The sequence below is a fragment of the Triticum aestivum genome, chromosome 7B (genome assembly GCF_018294505.1).
Source record: "Triticum aestivum cultivar Chinese Spring chromosome 7B, IWGSC CS RefSeq v2.1, whole genome shotgun sequence".
Taxonomy (NCBI): domain Eukaryota; kingdom Viridiplantae; phylum Streptophyta; class Magnoliopsida; order Poales; family Poaceae; genus Triticum; species Triticum aestivum.
The window spans coordinates 694,616,376-694,635,560 of record NC_057813.1 but is presented as its reverse complement, the minus strand read 5'-3'; positions in this window follow the sequence as shown (position 1 = coordinate 694,635,560).

Sequence of the window (19,185 nt, the reverse complement as noted above, 5' to 3'; positions counted from 1 at the left end):
AACCGGGTGGAGAGGTCCACTGGTCAAAGCCCGTCCGTGCAAAGTCAAAGGGCTAGATCCCGTGGTCAAACGCTACAGGGTTAGGGGGGACGGGGGCCCTGGGGGGGGGGGGGTAGCAATGCCACCGGAGCGTCGTACCGGGCCCTCATACATGCGGGGTGGTGTTGTGGCATGTCCGAAGAGGCGGCACGCGTCTCCGGTGCGTGGCCCCCCTCACGGACGGCGCCGCCGCCGGCACCTGGAGGGGGGAAACGGACGCGTCGGGTCTACACAGAGTGGATGTAGCTGTGGGTTTGGCCCGGATGTTGCTCCCCGGTGTCCCTCTGGGCCGACCCGACACAACCGGGTGGAGAGGTCCACTGGTCAAAGCCCGTCCGTGCAGAGTCAAAGGGCTAGATCCCGTGGTCAAACGCTACAGGGTTAGGCGGGACGGGGGCCCTGGGGGGGTAGCAATGCCACTGGAGCGTCGTACCGGGCCCTCATACATGCGGGGTGGTGTTGTGGCATGTCCGAAGAGGCGGCACGCGTCTCCGGTGCGTGGCCCCCCTCACGGACGGCGCCGTCGCTGGCACCTGGAGGGGGGAAACGGACGCGTCGGGTCTACACGGAGTGGATGTAGCTGTGGGTTTGGCCCGGATGTTGCTCCCCGGTGTCCCTCTGGGCCGACCCGACACAACCGGGTGGAGAGGTCCACTGGTCAAAGCCCGTCCGTGCAAAGTCAAATGGCTAGATCCCGTGGTCAAACGTTACAGGGTTAGGCGGGACGGGGGCCCTGGGGGGGTAGCGATGCCACCGGAGCGTCGTACCGGGCCCTCATACATGCGGGGTGGTGTTGTGGCATGTCCGAAGAGGCGGCACACGTCTCCGGTGCGTGGCCACCCTCACGGACGGCGCCGCCGCCGGCACCTGGAAGGGGGAAACGGACGCGTCGGGTCTACACGGAGTGGATGTAGCTGTGGTTTTGGCCCGGATGTTGCTCCCCGGTGTCCCTCTGGGCCGACCCGACACAACCGGGTGGAGAGGTCCACTGGTCAAAGCTCATCCGTGCAAAGTCAAAGGGCTAGATCCCATGGTCAAACGCTACAGGGTTAGCCGGGATGGGGGCCCTGGGGGGTTGAGATGGGTCAATGATCCGAACGAATCAATGGATGAAGAATTGAGATGGGTTTCCATGGGTTTTGACCCTACCGTCATGACATGCCAAAAGTATGATGTGAATGGGTATCGCTTCCATATAGAGGAGCACCAGAACAGTCGGTCTGATCCCAAAACCATAAATACCGGAGTCTTCACCGAAGGAGATAATAATGTAGATTACTACGAAAGGGTAGGAAAAATATACGAGCTTACATTCAAATGTGGCCGTAAACACCTAAGTCTCACTGTGTTCAAATGCCGATGGTTCGACCCCAAAAAGGGTCTGAGACATACGCCTTCTGTTGGTTTAGTTGAAGTTAAACCATCAACCGCCTATGCCGGAGCTGATCTCTTTACCGCCGCTACCCAGGCCACACAAGTATATTATCTGCCTTACCCATGCCAGAAAGAGTACCTAAAGGGTTGGGAAGTTGTGTTCAAGGTGTCGCCACATGGTAAGCTACCGGACCCGAACGATGATGATTACTACAACATAAACCCCATGACATACGAGGGAGTGTTTTTTCAAGAGGAACATGATGACGTGGTCCGAAACAAGGAGGATGATGACTTGGGTTATGTTGACCTGGACCCAAACGACGACGGCGCCCGGATTGATGGTGAGGCAGTTGTGAATCAAAGAGACATAATTATGCTTGAAAAGTTAAATGAAGACGCTGACGCTGACGATGAGGAAGAGCCTCCACCTCCGTCAGACAACGAAGAAGATATGCGGGATAGTGATGATGAGACCGGTCGACAAATAGATTACAATAGTGATGATTCATATGGGTTCTAGAAAATGTATGTTCTTTTAATAATGTTCTCTTCCGTTATTAATGTCTTTCCTGTATGCTTGTTTTTTTTATATCCTTACTAATTGTTTATTCTCTTCTCAATGCAGGTTTGCTAATCATGGGCAAGTCCAGCGGTGCCAGTTTCCTCAGTAAACTCAAAGGAGGACTTACTCGGAGTGGACAAGCCCACAAGGTTCCCTCCCGACTACGCGAGGATGGCACCTCACAAGGAGGTGGAGGGGTCGGGGGAGGAGACCCTAGAGGAGGAGGGGGTGGGGGGAGAGCCCCTAGAGGACGAGGAGGTGGGGGGAGAGGCAACCGGGCCAAAAAACTCCGGGCCGTGTCCGAAATAGGAGGGTCTTCTTCGATGCCCTCCTATGCTGATGCAGCTTCTGAGTCTGAGGAGGAGGAGTATATTCCTGATGTCGAGGAGGAGGAGGCCGAGGAGGAGGAGGCCGAGGAGGAGGAGGCCGAGGAGGGCGAGGAGGGTGGAGGGGAGGTTGACCCCGAGTTGTGGGGTGACTTGCCACCGGGTGCTCCACAGGGGTGGCTGCGTGGTAATGCCGGAGTACCTACACCACCTTCTATCGAGGCGCACAAGTGGCTCATTGAACCTGCGGGGATAGAGTAAGTGCATCTCAATCATACTTTCAACACATGACAACATTTTTTTATTGTACACATGGCAACCCTTTGATTCTTTTGTAGTAACTGGATCCTTCACGGAAAGGGCCGTAAACCGAACGGCCTTCTCACTGTCCTGTTGAAGCAGTTTTGGCCTGGCCTATTCTGCCCGCGGCCAGACAGGGACCCACAGCTGCGTGTTTTGGCCACAAGCTGGGCCCACTACGAGGCTTGCAGCGGAGTACGGGACGGCCGCTAAGGCCGTGATCACCAAATTTTGGGTAAGTTCCCTTTTGAATCACTTGTCTTTAGTTTCGTTCATAGTTTATCATTGAATCACTCAAATCATGCCTTGTTTGCTTCTGGTTTATGCATGATTGCAGCAACTCTATAGAGTTCTTGACGAGCACAAGGCCAGAGCCAACATGGTCTTACTTGCGTCTGCAAAGAAGAAAGCTCATCAGTTGCAGTACGAGGTGCGTTGGGTTGCCGTCTCACAGTACTACCACATCTACCTGCAACAAAAGATGACCAAAACTCAAGCACAGAGGCAAAAAATTACCATGAGCAGGGAGCAGTTCATGATGGTAACTATTACTGACTTTTCATTGTTTCAAGGAGTCAACTATATGTTTCGTGCTCACATGTCATGCTTCCAAAATTTGCATAGGTTGTTCCTCGTTGGTGCTATGGAAGGCATGACGGATGGGCGTGTTTGGTGGATAGGTGGGTCGGTGACGATCCAGAGTTTGTTGCCAAGAGCATCAAGGCCCGGGCTAACCGTGGAAAAGACGGGACACACGGCCAAGGAAACAGGAACCACTGGGGCTTCAAGGCCATGAAGGTATATCTATATGAAAGATGCATTTTGGTTCTTCTTTACCGTCATGTTCTTATGTATGGCTAACTTCTGTTTGACGTTGCAGGAGGACAAGTTGCAGAGGCCGCTCTCAGACATGGAGTCATGGAAGCTGGCCCGCGAGCGGAGTGATCGCAAGGAGGGCGAGAGCCAGTACTACGGCAACACCGAGAAACACCTGGAGTCTTACACTCAGAACTATCAGAAGTTGCATCCGGATGTTCCCATTCCTGAGGTCGCCCAGTCTCAGATCGACGACACGGCGGTGGTGGCCATCCAGGGTAAGTCCCATGGCCTGTATCCGTGTTTCGATGGCTTGATCACTTCGTCGATCTCGTACACACGGCTTCGAGCTACCAACCCGAGCCCGTTAGAGAGTACGGGGCATTCACAGCCTCCCTTAGTCCGCCAACATGCTGTAAGTACTTCCCCTTATCTTCTTTGTCTCTATCTTTCTTAGTTTATTTTCATCACTGCCCACTTAGAAACAACCTCAATTTTGTAGGCATATCAGGCCTTTCTCGAGCATAGGCATATTGAGGTGAGGGAGTACTTGCAACGAGTGAAGGCAAACGATGATTACAGCCGTCAAGTGATGGCGGTTAGTTTTGCCCTCTTAAACCAAGCTCAAATTTGCACTTTCATTCCTTCTAACTTTGTTGATCACGGCTTGTTTCTAAGTGGACTTGTTTAACTAACATCCAGGCTATGTTGGCATCTTGGACTAACCGCACGGAGCCACCACAAGTTGGACCCCCACCACCACCTGCTGGAGACGCCCCACACATTCCCACGTTCGAGGAATGGCTGGCACTAGGCGGTGATACCCCGGTTAGTAAATTTGCCTAACTAATGACAAACTAGTTCTCGTTCATTCAACACTATCATGTCATATTTACCGTTAGAATCTTCTTTCAAACATGTAGGGGACCGGTGGCTCGACTCCTGCTCCGTCGACCCCAGTCACTCCGATCTGGCAGAGTGATGGTGGTCGCGGTGGCGGTTTTGGCGGTGGCGATTTTGGCGGAGGTGGACTTGGTGGTGGTTTTGGCGGAGGTGGACTCGGTGGTGGTGGTGGTTTTGGAGGAGGTGGACTCGGTGGTGCTTGATGTCGATGATGATTCCGTGTATGCGGCCGTTGTGCCATGTCTTTCATGTTTCAACTTTTATGATGTTTCATGTCTTGCACTACTCTTATGTTCGTGGACTTTTGCCGGTGATGATCTTTAGATGATGAACTTGACTATGTTTAAATGATGTTGATGAACTGTCATATTTCATATTATTCTGTTTTGAAATGTTGTCAAATGAATTGGAAAAGAGAAAACAGGGAATATATAAAAAAAAACTATGCCTATGGCAAAGCCGTCGGCATAGATACGCTCAGGAGCCACCAGGAGGCGACACGTGGCAGGGCTATGCCTACGGCAAAGCCATCGGCATAGATTTATATCTATGCCGACGGCTTTGCCGTAGGCATAGCCATGCCGCCAGGTTACACCAGGAGGCAACACGTGGCAGGGCTATGCCTACGGCAGAGCCGTCGGCATAGATTTAACCTATGCCAGCGGCTTTGCCGTAGGCATAGCCCTGCCACGTGTCGCCTCCCGAGCCGCCAGCAGTTTTGACGGCGCCGTTCGTTGCCGTCAGATGGAAAACTACGCCGACGGCTAAACTATGCCGACGGCTGCGCTAGGGACGTCGGCATACCCCCTATGCCGACGGCATTATTATGCCGACGGTCTGACAGGAGTACGCTGACGTAATCTAGACTGACGGCTCTATGCCGGCGGCTGCCGTCGGCATAGATCTATGCCGACGGCCTAGGGGCCTATGCCGACGGCCCGTGGCCGTAGGCATAGACCGCGAGTCCGGTAGTGAGTATACCTGGGCATATCTCGGGCCGAGCCAAAAAAAGGCCGGTGCTAAAAACCCAGGCACGAGCCCGGCCAGGCCCGGCCATCGGGCCTAAAAAATCGGGCCTGAGCCTGGAAAGCCTAATACGGCCCGGTCGGCCCGGCCTGACTATGACTAAACACGCGTTTTGTGTAGGCTTGAGCCCAGCCCGACCTGCCTGTCAGGCTCAGTTTCCAGGCCCGAGCCCGGCCCGATGGCACACTTGGGCTCAGCCCGGCCCGGGATTTTTGTGTCGGGCTGCCCATGGCCATGTTTATCTGAGAGGGAGGTGGAGCTCGTCGTCCACCTCACCACAAAGACGTGACCCGCTTCTGTGTCGATGGTGGTATTATAGATCTGTCAAATGTCTGAGAAGTATTGCAAAAGATGTTCTTAAAACATTCTGAATCTGTCCGCATTGAATGAATTTCGTGAAATTTCCTGTTTGCAGCTTGGTTCAGTTTTCTAAAAGCTGTCTAAAGATTCACAAATGTTTTGAGATCCGTAGAAAGTAATTTGGAGTTTGGTCGTTCCATGGTCAATCATCTAAGCTATGATTAGTTTGTGGATGATTTCTCAAACATGACTGAGTACAATAGTGGAAACGGAACTAAGTCTAGAAAAAAAAATGTGCCACTCTCCTTGCTCCGCCGCCTTCCTGCCCCACAACACCCTCTTTCCCCACGTTGCTACTAGAGTTAATTCAGGGGTTTTATATATTGTATTAGCTAGCTAATAGAGAAAAATGTCCTCTCTTATCTCCGTGCTTGGTCGATGCTACGTATAGAGAGGACTCGACACGCTAGCTAGTAAGAAAATGAAGGAAACTATTAAGTACAGAAGATCGTCATGAACATATACAGAAGTGATCGACCTCTCCTTCTCCGAGAGATTGGTCAACAACAAGTTTTTGTATATCTATTCGACGCTACTGTCTACATATATATACAATGTGTAAGATCTCTTACAATACCCTAACATATGAACTCAACTTCCACATGCATGGTGGTATTCTCCGGCTTTATTGATGACATGGTGAAGAAAGAATGCAACCAATTCCTCTTGAATTGCTCGCATGCGATCTTGTGGTAGGAGTTCATCCCGCATCTGCCACGTCTAATTTCAAGAAGGGGGTCAATACATATATATGAATGAAATTGAACAGAAATGATGGTAATAAAATAAACTTGTGAATATTTTTGCTTACGCACTTCATATTGTCTGTTAGGGTAGCCCCGCCTATTCTTGGTCGTCGCGTTGTAGATGAACTCACAGACATAGCTGCCACAAGCACTTTACGAGAAATAGAGGTCAATCAAACTAATAATGAAGCATTATAAATGAGCATTGATGAAAGTAGCTAGAATCAACGGGAGATGCACGGAACTAGCTAGCTAGTAGTACTTACTTTCGGGTATTTCCATCGCAGTTCCCGCAACAGTCCCAAAACTTGTGCGGTGAATACTTTCCAAACCCTGCAAGACAAAGAAAACAATTACTTGATATCATAAAATGAACAAAGTTGTCGATATGGTGCGATAATGATCGATTCAACTTACTTCTCGAGCATTTGAGACATGTCCGCATCGTCAGAGGGATCTTTTCGTCTCGAGTCTAAGACGTTTACTAGTCCCTGCTCAAGCTTAATCTCTAGGAGAATATAGTGGAACCTGCGCACGCATGCATAACTCATCAATTACATAACCTCGAGTAATAATTAAGGGAAACCGAATATGCACAAGACAGTAACACTCACTTGAAGTTGTAAGGAAAGAGTATTGTATCTTTGTTTTGATTTATTACTAATGATCGTAGCAAGTTGTCCTCGGTTTGTTTGGCATGAAATGTAACCGTAAATTCATCTATGAGATTTGTGTTAATGAACCCAATATCATACATTTCAACTTTTCTGCATTCGACAATCTTCAATCTGCATAATATAGTGAGGATAATTATATATACATGCATGCAATGAAAGAGCTAAGCTATATATAGAGACTTAATGACAGAAGTAGTACTTACAGATAGTAGCAAGTGACCGTTAATTTATCGAGGGCCTTCTGATTGAAAAACTGGAATAACTCCTCAAATGGAACAGACAACTGGTCAATTCCAATGAGGTCATGATGATCCTCTTTAACTTTCAGCGTCAAAGTATCTTTTTTTTCTCCCCTGCAAACTTTCTGCAGTTTTCCATGTAACAATCATGGAATCTTCGCATCATCGTTGTTAGAGTAGAAACATCTTTGACGAGAGGCTTACCATACTCGTATTTGAATTCGTCCACCTCCATTGTATCAAAATGTGCATCGTCGGGCAGGTAATCTGCAGGATTGGTACTAGGTAAGATCCCCGGTGGATTAGCGACAATATCGCTAGACACCTTGAGCGGGGGGCACGATTGGTTCTCTTGTTCGCCGAGCTAGGGAGTTTTTTTCCCACTTCTTCGTTCTTATAACCTTTTGTCACTGCAAGTACTTCCCGACCACTTTGCTTCCTTATATGTCTTTTCAGTAATGCGCTCATAGTTGGTTTGCGGCGGAGACGGTGGTGGTCGCTGCAGGGCATCCAAAGTGCACTTCGCTTTCACCTGGTCTATCTTCTCCTCCAGAGGTGGATGTCTCTTAGCTCTTTGCGTTTCGAAATAGTCCTTCACTTGGGCTTGACAGATCTCCTCATTTTCCTGTACGGTCATCTCGTATGGTAACTTCTATGGAGTCTTGAGAGATGGACCGAATCTGTATTGCCTCCCGCCTCTGGCTGTACTGCTAGATGCCGGAGCAGGCCAAGCGGCTGCCACTATCTTCTTTCATTGCTTCCGAGGTGGAGGAGAAGGACTGCGACGCGCCGGAGCAGCGGCGGGTCTCTTCCGCCCTTGATGACAAGGCGGAGAAGGAGGAGGCTGGTTGGTCGGGCGCGCCAACGCAGGCGGAGAAGGAGGCGGAGTGCCCCCACGCGCCGGAGAAGGAGGTGGAGTGCCCTGATCACTCGCTGGAGGAGCAGGCGGAGTGCCCTGACTTGCCAGAGGAGGAGGAGGCGGAGGTGTCCAGTTCGGAAGGTTGATGAGCTCCTTCCGCCATAGGTATGGAGTCTTTAGAGTAGAACCCAGCCTAGTCTCCCCTTCACCGGTAGGGTGGTCAAGCACGAGCTCCTCAAATCCCTCCGTTATTTCCTCGACCATCACCCTTGCATATCCTTCTGGAATTGGACAACAGTGAAAAGTTGCACCGGGTTCAGTAGGTCGAACAGAGCTGACAGCCGCCTTGACTTTGTAGTTCTGTCATTGCATCATAAGGTGGCACTGTGGAGACTCCGTGATATCATCCACTGGGTAGGTAGAAGGATCCGTGAAGACAGGCTCCAGCTGAAGTGGGTCGGTGGAAGCCACGCTGCTTCTCTGCTGAGATGGCGGGGTAGCTTCGGGGGTAGCTTCGATAGGTCACTTGCTTCGAACCGCTTCTCGTTCCTCTAGCTTCCGTACCCTTGCGTGCAGCTCCAGCAGTTCGCTCTGCTCCTGTTTCCTCCTCCTCTCCTGGGTTTTTTAACCGCATGCGTTCGGAAACCCAACCTTCCACGGAATGGAGCCTGGCGTGCTTCGTGTCCGTCCAGGGTGCTCAGGATTCCCGAGGGCCATTGTGACCTCGTCCTTCTCTCTATCTGGAACGAACCTCCCTTCCTGCGCTGCGGTGATATATATAGTCCCAAAGCTTCATGACGGGCATTCGCAGTTGCTCGCTCATCCAAACGCACTTCCCTGTTACAGGGTCCAAGGTTCCGCCAACCCCGAAGAACCAAGTCCTTGGACGGTCTCGCCAGGTCAATGTCTCTGGTTCGACCCCTTTAGCAAGCAGGTCGATCTCAGCCTTGGCCCACAACGGCCGGGCTTTGAGGTAGCCACCTGACCCCGTGCGATGGTGATGCTCCTTCTTCGCAGCATTTATCTTGTTTGTCGCTGACATCTTCTTACTTCTCTCTGATGTCTTCTTGGCCACAAATGCATCCCATTGATCTCTGATCTTCTCATACCGGCCGGTGAATTCTGGTGTCTTCTTTTTGTCGACAAACTTTGCTTTCAGATCATTCTTCCACCTCCTGAATAGTTCTGCCCTCTTCTTGAGAGCACATGACTTGATCAATGGCTCTATAACTAGATTCTCCGGATCCTCCTCTTCCGGTAGGATGAAATTTACCTTCAGTGCATTCCAAAGATCCTCTTTCTGTGCATCTTCGACAAAAGAAACTTGAAGCTCTTCCTTCTTAGGCTGATTCCATAGCTTGTTACTGATCGGGATCATGTCCCTAACAAGAACCCGCACTGGGCAGTAAATGCCTCCTTGGTCCAGAGGGGTTCAATCGGTAGGCCATCGGGCACGATTGCTGTGATCATGAACCTTTCATCCGGGCGCAACTTTTTCTTCGGGCCTCTTTTCTTTACCAAAGTTGTGCTCGATCCGGAGGGCTAGAAAAAAGAAGAAAGACGAGAGTTAATATGTGTAGATACCAAAACAATGAATGCATCAATTAGCTAGTCAGCACAGGCTTAATTAATATATATACCTGGCCGGACTCTGTTCGGTCACCGGAGCCATCATCACGGTCTCCTTCTTGCACCGGCATTCGGTCACCGGAGCCATCATAATCATGTCCTTCCTCCTCTGTTGTTCGATAACCGTAGCCTGCTTCACCCTCTCCTTCCAGACCGTCTCTTTTGTTCAGATACGACATGACATCACCTCCGTTTGGGATTATGTCCCCCAACACCTGTTCTGCTTCCTCGTCTCGGCCGTGCTCCATAGTTTCTGCAAATATTACAACATGGCAATTATTATACAAACATGACAGATGGATATATTAGTGGCAAACATAGACATAGCTAGCTAATCACAACAAGGAATTATAGTGGCCTCGACGCTTCTCTAGGGTTTGGGGTGGCCTCGGAAGCGCTTCAACGTCCCTCAACAACCCTCGACCCTCGAACCCTCGGCCCCTCGACAACCCTCGACACTCGAACCCTCGAAAACATAGAACCCTCGAACCCTCGAAACCTCAACCCCTCGACGACCCTCGACCCTCGACCCCTTGACAACCCTCGAATCCTCGACCCTCGAACCCTCGAACCCTCGACCCTCGACCCTTGAACCCTCGACCCTCGAACCCTCGACCCCTCGACCCCCTCCCCCTCCTCATGTCAAAGTTATCGGGGAGGGGGTGATGGAGTCATGTACCTAGGGTAGGGTCACATACCTGATCTAAGTACCCTGCCCAAGGACACCCTTAGAAGAGGTCACCTTCCAGTCGACCAACGAGGGATTCACTCGACTGACTTGAAGGACTCGACCACGAAGACTCACTCGACTACCAGGAGGTCAAAAGGCACTCTGTACTGCAACGGCCTGTAGTTAAGTAGACTTTATGATAGTTAAGACACTTTATGTGGGACGTTACCAGTAACGCCCCGGACTAAAAACACCTTAAACCCTTCATTACGTGGGCTGGCTGGGGTCTTGGCGCACTCTATATAAGCCACCCCCCTCCACAGGCAGAAGGGTTCGGCATCCTGTAATTCATATACGCATAATCCACTCGACCGCCTCCGGGCTCCGAGACGTAGGGCTTTTACTTCCTCCGAGAAGGGCCTGAACTCGTACATCTCTTGTGTTACAACCTCTCCATAGCTAGGACCTTGCCTCTCCATACCTACCCCCACTCTACTGTCAAACTTAGAACCACGACAGTTGGCGCCCACCATGGGGCAGGTGTTTTAGCGATTTTGTGGAGAAGTTGCGGTTCTTCCGAGTACTTTTATCATGATGACTGCTGGAGTTTTGGTTGAGGGTCGAGAGATCCGTCTCGGTGCTCTCACCTTCGTCGCCGACGACTCCGCCTGGCTCCAGGAGGCTCCACTCGACGTTGATGCGCTCCCCGTCCGCGGTGCGACGCATTTTCGCGCATGTGTCCGCGGCGTTCTGCTGCGGCAACCGTCGACTCCGTATCGGTCGACTCCCCCATCGACCACCCTCCCGGTCTTCCACCAGCGCAAGCGCTCGGGCCGGTCGAGGCTTCAGCGGTGGGTGAGGCACGCGGTGGCTCGCTAGACGGCCACCACCCAAGTTGCGGAAATCGAGCCCGACGAATCTCTCTACGGCCTGTTCGATCTGTCGACTGGCTCCGTAGAGACGGCATCCGAGTGCGATAGCAGTGATCCAGCGGTGGAAATCCTGATGGTCGACGGGCCCCGCAGTCCCCCTGGCTTCGCCCGTGATGGTGGAGCAGGCGACGGAGGCGACCCCGCACGAGACCACGAAGAGTACCAGCCCGAGCCACTCGACTCTCTGCAAAGAGAGGAACTTCGCCGCAGGAACGTGGATGCCCTGCGTACTCCCATCGCAGGAGAAACCCCCGAGGCTCGCGCCTTGGAGGAGGCACGTTTGGCCAATTTGGCCGAACGCACTCGACTGGAGAATCTTCAGCGAGCACTCGACGAGCGCGCGCGGCAACGAGTTCCCGACAGCAGTCGACGTCAACTCTTCCCGCCGACTCAGGTATATCGAACCCCAATCCAGAATTTAGCAGCTGCGACCCGTATAGCAGAGTCCATCCAGCCCTCTCAGTCGGAAGCTGGCAGAGGCTTGATGCAGATCAGGGATTTGCTCCGGGCAGCAGGAGATCAGAATTCGGCCGTGTCACAGTTGCGCAACAGAATTCACAGTCGATCCGTCGCTGCGAATACGGTTCAGTCGGCTCACAGCCCCAGATCGCCTCCGCGGCGTGAAGGGCGCGAGAATCGGCAAGACCAATATGGTGACCGACTCGACCGAGATGATAGGCGTCGAGTGCCCAATTCCCCTCCGAGGGGTGGGTCTTACGCTCCTCGGCAGCAAGATAACAGACGTCAGCTCAGTGTGGGGCGAAGAGTTCCAGTCGACCCCAGAGAACCAGGCTTTGATGCGCGATCCATTATCGTGCAAGGCTTAGTCGACCGGAACAGAGCCCATCGAGGTGGACTCGACAGAGATGCGCCCACAAGCAGTCGAGTGCATGTTTCTGGTCCTGAATGTTTCAGCAGAGCTATCAGAGCCGCAGTTATCCCTCCCAATTTCAGGTTGGCAACAGGAATCAGCAAGTTCACTGGTGAGTCTAAGCCTGAAACTTGGCTTGAAGACTACCGAGTGGCGGTTCAGATTGGTGGTGGGAACGACGAGGTGGCCATGAAGCATTTGCCCCTCATGCTGGAAGGTTCTGCCAGGGCATGGTTGACTCAATTACCTCCTAGCAGCATTTACACTTGGGAAGATCTGTCCCGAGTGTTCATCAGAACGTTTGAAGGAACTTGCAAGCGACCGGCTGGATTGACGGAGCTGCAAGTCTGCATGCAGAAGAACAATGAGACTCTCAGGGAGTATATTCAGAGATGGATCACTTTGCACCATACTGTGGAGAATGTGTCTGATCATCAGGCAGTCTGTGCCTTTAAGGATGGTGTCAAGAATAGAGAATTGAGTTTGAAATTTGGTCGAACCGGTGACATGACCTTGAGTCGGATGATGGAGATTGCTACCAAGTACGCCAATGACGAAGAAGAAGACCGACTCCGAAGCGGCAAGCACAAGCCGAGTCAGTCGGAGAAGGGAAACACCAGTCGGAAACAGAAGCGGAAGGCTGAACCGGCAGCTCCTGAAGAGGCTCTGGCCGTGACTCAGGGAAAGTTTAAAGGGAAACCAAAAGGATCCTGGAACCCTAAGAAGGTGAAGGATAAAGAAGGGAACGATGTGATGGATATGCCGTGTCACATTCACACGAAGAAAGACGAAGAGGGGAATATCATCTACCCGAAGCATACCACTCGCCAATGTCAACTCCTGATCCAGCAGTTTCAGGGAAAACAGTCTAATAACAAGGAGAAGGAGTCAGACAAGGCCGAAGACAAGGAGGACAGTGAGGAAGGATATCCACATATCAACTCCACTCTGATGATCTTTGCAGATGTGGAAAGCAAGAGTCGATTGAAAGTTATTAACCGTGAGGTGAACATGGTTGCCCCAGCGAAAGCAAATTATCTGAAATGGTCCCAAACACCCATCACCTTTGACCAATCTGATCACCCGACTCATATTGCCACCCCTGGGAGGCAAGCTTTGGTGGTCGATCCAGTTGTTGAAGGCACTCGACTAACAAAAGTACTGATGGACGGTGGTAGTGGGCTGAATTTGTTGTATGCAGACACGCTGAAAGGAATGGGCATTCCGATGTCCCAACTGAGCACCAGTAACATGAGCTTTCATGGAGTTATACCAGGAAAGAAAGCCGAGTCACTCGGCCAAATAGCTCTGGACGTGGTGTTTGGTGATTCAAAACATTTTCGCAAAGAGAAGTTGACGTTTGAGGTCGTGGATTTTCAGAGTGCATATCATGCCATTTTGGGGAGACCAGCTTATGCACGGTTCATGGCTCGACCATGTTACGTGTACCTCAAATTGAAGATGCCCGGCCCCAAAGGAGTGATCACTGTCACCGGTGATCGGAAAAGGCAGAAGAATGCTTTCAGAAGGGCTCAAAGATTGCCGATTCCCAGGTGACAGCGGTCGAGTTCGAAGAATACAAGCAAAACGCAGATCCGAGTGATTTGCTGCGATCCAAGAAACCCGCCACAGAATCTGCATTTCAGTCGTCCGGTGAGACAAAGCCTGTTCACATTCACCCGACCGACCCCGATGCAGCTCCGACCCACATCTCCACAACACTCGACCCGAAATAGGAAGAAGCGCTCATCCAGTTCCTCCGTGAGAACTGGGACATTTTTGCATGGAAGCCCGCTGACATGCCAGGTGTTCCCAGGGGACTGGCTGAGCATCGCCTAAGAGTCGACTCATCTGCAAAACCAGTCAAAGAGCATCTTCGGCGGTCTGCCGTCCAGAAGAGGAAAGCCATTGGTGAGGAAGTGGCTCGACTGTTGGCGGCAGGATTTATCCGAGAGATATACCACTCCGAGTGGCTCGCTAATGTCGTCATGGTTCCTAAGAAGGACAAATCACTCCGAATGTGCATCGATTTCAAGCACATCAACCGGGCCTGCCCGAAAGATCATTTTCCTCTCCCTCGCATAGATCAAATTGTTGACTCGACCGCGGGATGCGAGAGACTGTCTTTTCTAGACGCCTACTCCGGGTACCACCAGATCCGTCTATACGGACCCGACGAGGTAAAAACAGCTTTCATCACTCCATTCGGGTGCTTCTGCTATATCACCATGCCATTCGGCCTCAAGAATGCCGAAGCCACATTTATGCGAATGATTCAGAAGTGTCTTCTCACTCAAATCAGTCGGAATGTGGATGCGTATATGGATGATATCGTCGTCAAGTCACGAAAAGGTTCCGACCTGCTCGCTGACCTCGCCGAAACATTTGCCAACCTCAGAAGGTATGATATCAAGCTCAATCCATCAAAGTGCACGTTTGGAGTTCCTGGTGGCAAGTTACTCGGTTTTCTCGTTTCCGAGCGAGGAATCGACGCTAATCCAGAGAAGATCGGCACTATTCTCCGAATGAAACGCCCTGTGCGAGTGCACGATGTCCAGAAGCTTACTGGATGCTTGGCCGCATTAAGTCGATTCATCTCACGACTCGGTGAAAAGGCATTGCCTCTTTACCGACTGATGAAGAAGGCAGACAAGTTCGAGTGGACTCCAGAAGCTGATGCAGCGTTTGCCGAGCTAAAAGCTCTGCTCTCCACCCAGCCGGTGCTTGCTGCTCCAATCAGCAAAGAGCCTCTGCTGCTCTATATCGCAGCCACAGGACAAGGTCGTCAGTACTGTGCTTACGGTCGAGCGGGAAGAAGAAGGAAAAGCTCTCAAAGTTCAGCGCCCAGTGTATTATTTGTCTGAAGTCTTGACTCCATCCAAGCAGAGATATCCTCATTATCAGAAGCTTGTGTATGGAATATACATGACCACAAAGAAGGTTGCTCATTATTTCTCTGATCATTCCATCACAGTCGTCAGCGACGCTCCACTATCAGAGATTTTGCACAACAGAGATGCAACTGGTCGAGTGGCTAAATGGGCGATTGAACTTCTTCCCCTTGATATCAAGTTTGAGGCAAAGAAAGCCATTAAGTCCCAGGCAATAGCAGATTTCCTCGCCGAGTGGATTGAACAGCAGCAGCCGACTGAAGTTCACTCGGAGCATTGGACCATGTTCTTTGATGGCTCTAAGATGTTGAATGGTTCCGGTGCTGGGGTTGTCCTGGTTTCCCCCAGAGGAGATAAGCTCAGATATGTGCTCCAGATTCACTTTGATTCCTCCAACAATGAGGCAGAATATGAGGCCCTCTTATATGGGTTGCGCATGGCCATTTCACTCGGCGTCCGTCGCCTGATGGTTTATGGCGACTCGGATTTAGTGGTCAACCAAGTGATGAAGGAGTGGGACGTGAGAAGCCCAGCCATGACTGGATACTGCAGTGCAGTGAGGAAGCTGGAAAAGAAGTTCGAGGGGTTGGAGCTCCATCATATACCCCGACTGAAAAATCAAGCAGCTGATGATCTAGCAAAGATAGGTTCCAAGAGAGAAGCCATTCCGAGTGGTGTGTTCTTGGAGCATATACACACTCCGTCAGTCAAAGAAGATCCTTTCACCGAAGAAGCTCCACAGCCCAAGAGTGCCACAGATCCGACTGAGGTTGAAGTCCCAGCGGTGGTCGACTTGATCATGGAGGTCTTGGTGGTCATTCCCGACTGGACAGTTCCATATATCGCGTATATCCTGAGAAAAGAGCTTCCGGAGGATGAGGAAGAGGCTCGACAGATCGTCCGTCGATCTAAGGCCTTTACCGTAATCAAAGGACAATTATACAGAGAAAGCGCGACTGGAGTTGGTCAGAAGTGCATAACACCAGAAGAAGGTCGACTCATCCTCAATGATATCCACTGGGGACCTGTGGCCATCATGCGTCCTCTCGGACCATCATGGCCAAAGCATACCGAGCCGGATTTTACTGGCCAAAGGCGAATGAGATGGCAAAGGAGATAGTGGATAAGTGCGAGGGATGTCAGTTCTACTCGAATATGTCGCACAAGCCTGCATCAGCCCTGAAGACCATTCCACTAGTCTGGCCTTTCGCAGTATGGGGGTTGGACATGGTCGGTCCTTTGAGAACAGGGCGAAGTGGCTTCACGCATGTACTGGTGGCAGTCGACAAGTTCACCAAGTGGATCGAGGCTAAACCAATCAAGAACCTTGACGCCGGTGCTGCTGTTAGCTTCATCAGAGAACTAATATTCAGATATGGAGTCCCGCACAGCATCATTACGGATAATGGGTCGAACTTTGACTCGGAGGAATTCAGAGATTTCTATAACTCTCAAGGCACACGAGTCGACTACGCTTCAGTCGCTCATCCGCAGTCGAATGGACAAGCAGAGCGAGCCAATGGCCTGATTCTCAAGGGATTGAAACCCCGACTGATGCGTGATCTCAAGCATGCAGCTGGAGCTTGGGTCGACGAACTTCCCTCGGTGCTTTGGGGACTGACGACCACACCTAATCGGTCGACCGGAAGAACTCCATTCTTCTTGGTCTACGGAGCTGAAGCAGTCTTGCCGAGTGATCTTCTCCACAATGCTCCTCGAGTTGAAATCTACAACGAAGCAGAAGCTGAACAAGCGCGGCAGGACGCAGTCGACCTTTTAGAGGAAGAAAGGGAGATGGCTCTGATCCGGTCGACCATCTACCAACAAGATTTGCGTCGTTTCCACGCCAGAAATGTGAGGGGTCGAGCCTTCCAAGAAGGAGATTTAGTTCTCCGAGTGGATCAGAAGAAACAACACAAGCTTGCTCCTTCTTGGGAAGGACCCTTCATCGTCACCAAAGTTCTCCACAACGGGGCGTACCGTCTCTACAACGTCGAGCATAATATCGACGAGCCCCGAGCTTGGAACGCGGAACTACTCCGCCCATTTTACACTTAAGTTTTATCACTCGGATGAGTTGCGATAAAGTACTTCTGTAGTTCATGGACCTCAAAATAATAGTGTCATAGTTCCTCCATAATTTTTGTCACTTTTTATTTTTGTCCAATAAAATTTCCCCCCAGTGGGTGACTTAGCCGCGAATCCGTTTCACCTAAGTTATGAAAATCCTACCGAGTGATAAGCCAGACTTCCACTCGGGGGCTTAGCTGCAGTCCAAGTACTCGCCTAAGTTACCGAAATCCTACCGAGTGAAGAGCAAACCTCTCACTCGGAGGCTTAGCTGCAGTCCAAGTACTCGCCTAAGTTATGAAAATCCTACCGAGTGATAAGCCAGACTCCACTCGGAGGCTTAGCTGCAGTCCAAGTACTCGCCTAAGTTACCGAAATCCTACCGAGTGAAGAGCAAACCTCTCACTCGGAGGCTTAGCTGCAGTCCAAGTACTCGCCTAAGTTATGAAAATCCTACCGACTGATAAGCCAGACTTCCACTCGAGGCTTAGCTGCAGTCCCAAGTACTCGCCTAAGTTATGAAAATCCTACCGAGTGATAAGCCAGACTTCACTCGGAGGCTTAGCTGCAGTCCAAGTACTCGCCTAAGTTATCGAAATCCTACCGAGTGAGAAGCCAGACCTTCCACTCGGAGGCTTAGCTGCAGTCCAAGTACTCGCCTAAGTTATGAAATCCTACCGAGTGATAAGCCAGACTTCCATCAGAGGCTTAGCTGCAGGTCCAAGTACTCGCCTAAGTTATGAAATCCTAGCCGAGTGATAAGCCAGACTTCCACTCGGAGGCTTAGCTGCAGCCCAAGTACTCGCCTAAGTTATCAAAAATCCTACCGAGTGAAAGAGCCAGACCTCTCACTCGAGGCTTAGCTGCAGTCCAAGTACTCGCCTAAGTTATGAAAATCCTACCGAGTGATATGCCAGACTTCCACTCGGAGGGCTTAGCTGCAGTCCAAGTACTCGCCTAAGTTATCTAAAACCCTACCGAGTGAAGAGCAAACCTCTCACTCGGGGGCTTAGCTGCAGTCCAGTACTCGCCTAAGTTATCTAACCTACGAGAAGAAACCTCTCACTGGGGCTTAGCTGCAGCCAGTGCTCGCCTAAGATAAAACCCCGGAAGCAAACCTCTCACTCGAGGGCTTAGCTGCAGCCCAGTGCTCGCCTAAGATATAAAAATCCTACCGAGTGAAGAGCAAACCTCTCACTCGGGGGCTTAGCTGCAGCCCAGTGCTCGCCTAAGATATAAAAACCCTACCGAGTGAAGAGCAAACCTCTCACTCGGGGGCTTAGCTGCAGCCCAGCGCTCACCTAAGTGGACTAAGGAATAAGTCGATTGCAGTAAGCGCCCTGCTTTGAACTTGCAAAAGACATTTCGAGCCAAAAGCAATCATATTCAAACGACAAATTCAAGTTCGGATCGATACCTAAAGGAACCGGAAGTGCTCAGGCGCTAAGCCCATTAAGGTTTATCGGTTACAATTCCACTCGGCATGCCGAGGCAAATTTAAAGCGTCGAGCTTAGAAGAAGTTTTTTACCCCTCCTGTGGAGGGCTGGAAGGTGCAACAAACTCATCAAGATCAATCCCATCTGCGATCCGAGTGGCAGCCGCAAGGAAAGTTTCCATAAAGGACCTGAAGTCGTGTTTCTTGGTGTTGGCCACCCGGAGGGCCGCCAGCTTGTCTTCTCGCACATCTTCACAGTGAACTCGGGCCAGACACAGAGCAACATCTGCACCGCACCGAGCCGAGGATTTTTTCCACTCCTGCACTCGACCAGGGATCGTGTTCAAGAGAGCCATCAGCGACTCGAGGTCATTCTGAAGAGTCTCCCCGGGCCAGAGCGTCGAGTCGATGCGAGATGTGGCGACCTTCAGCCTTGCAAGATAGTCCACGACAGCT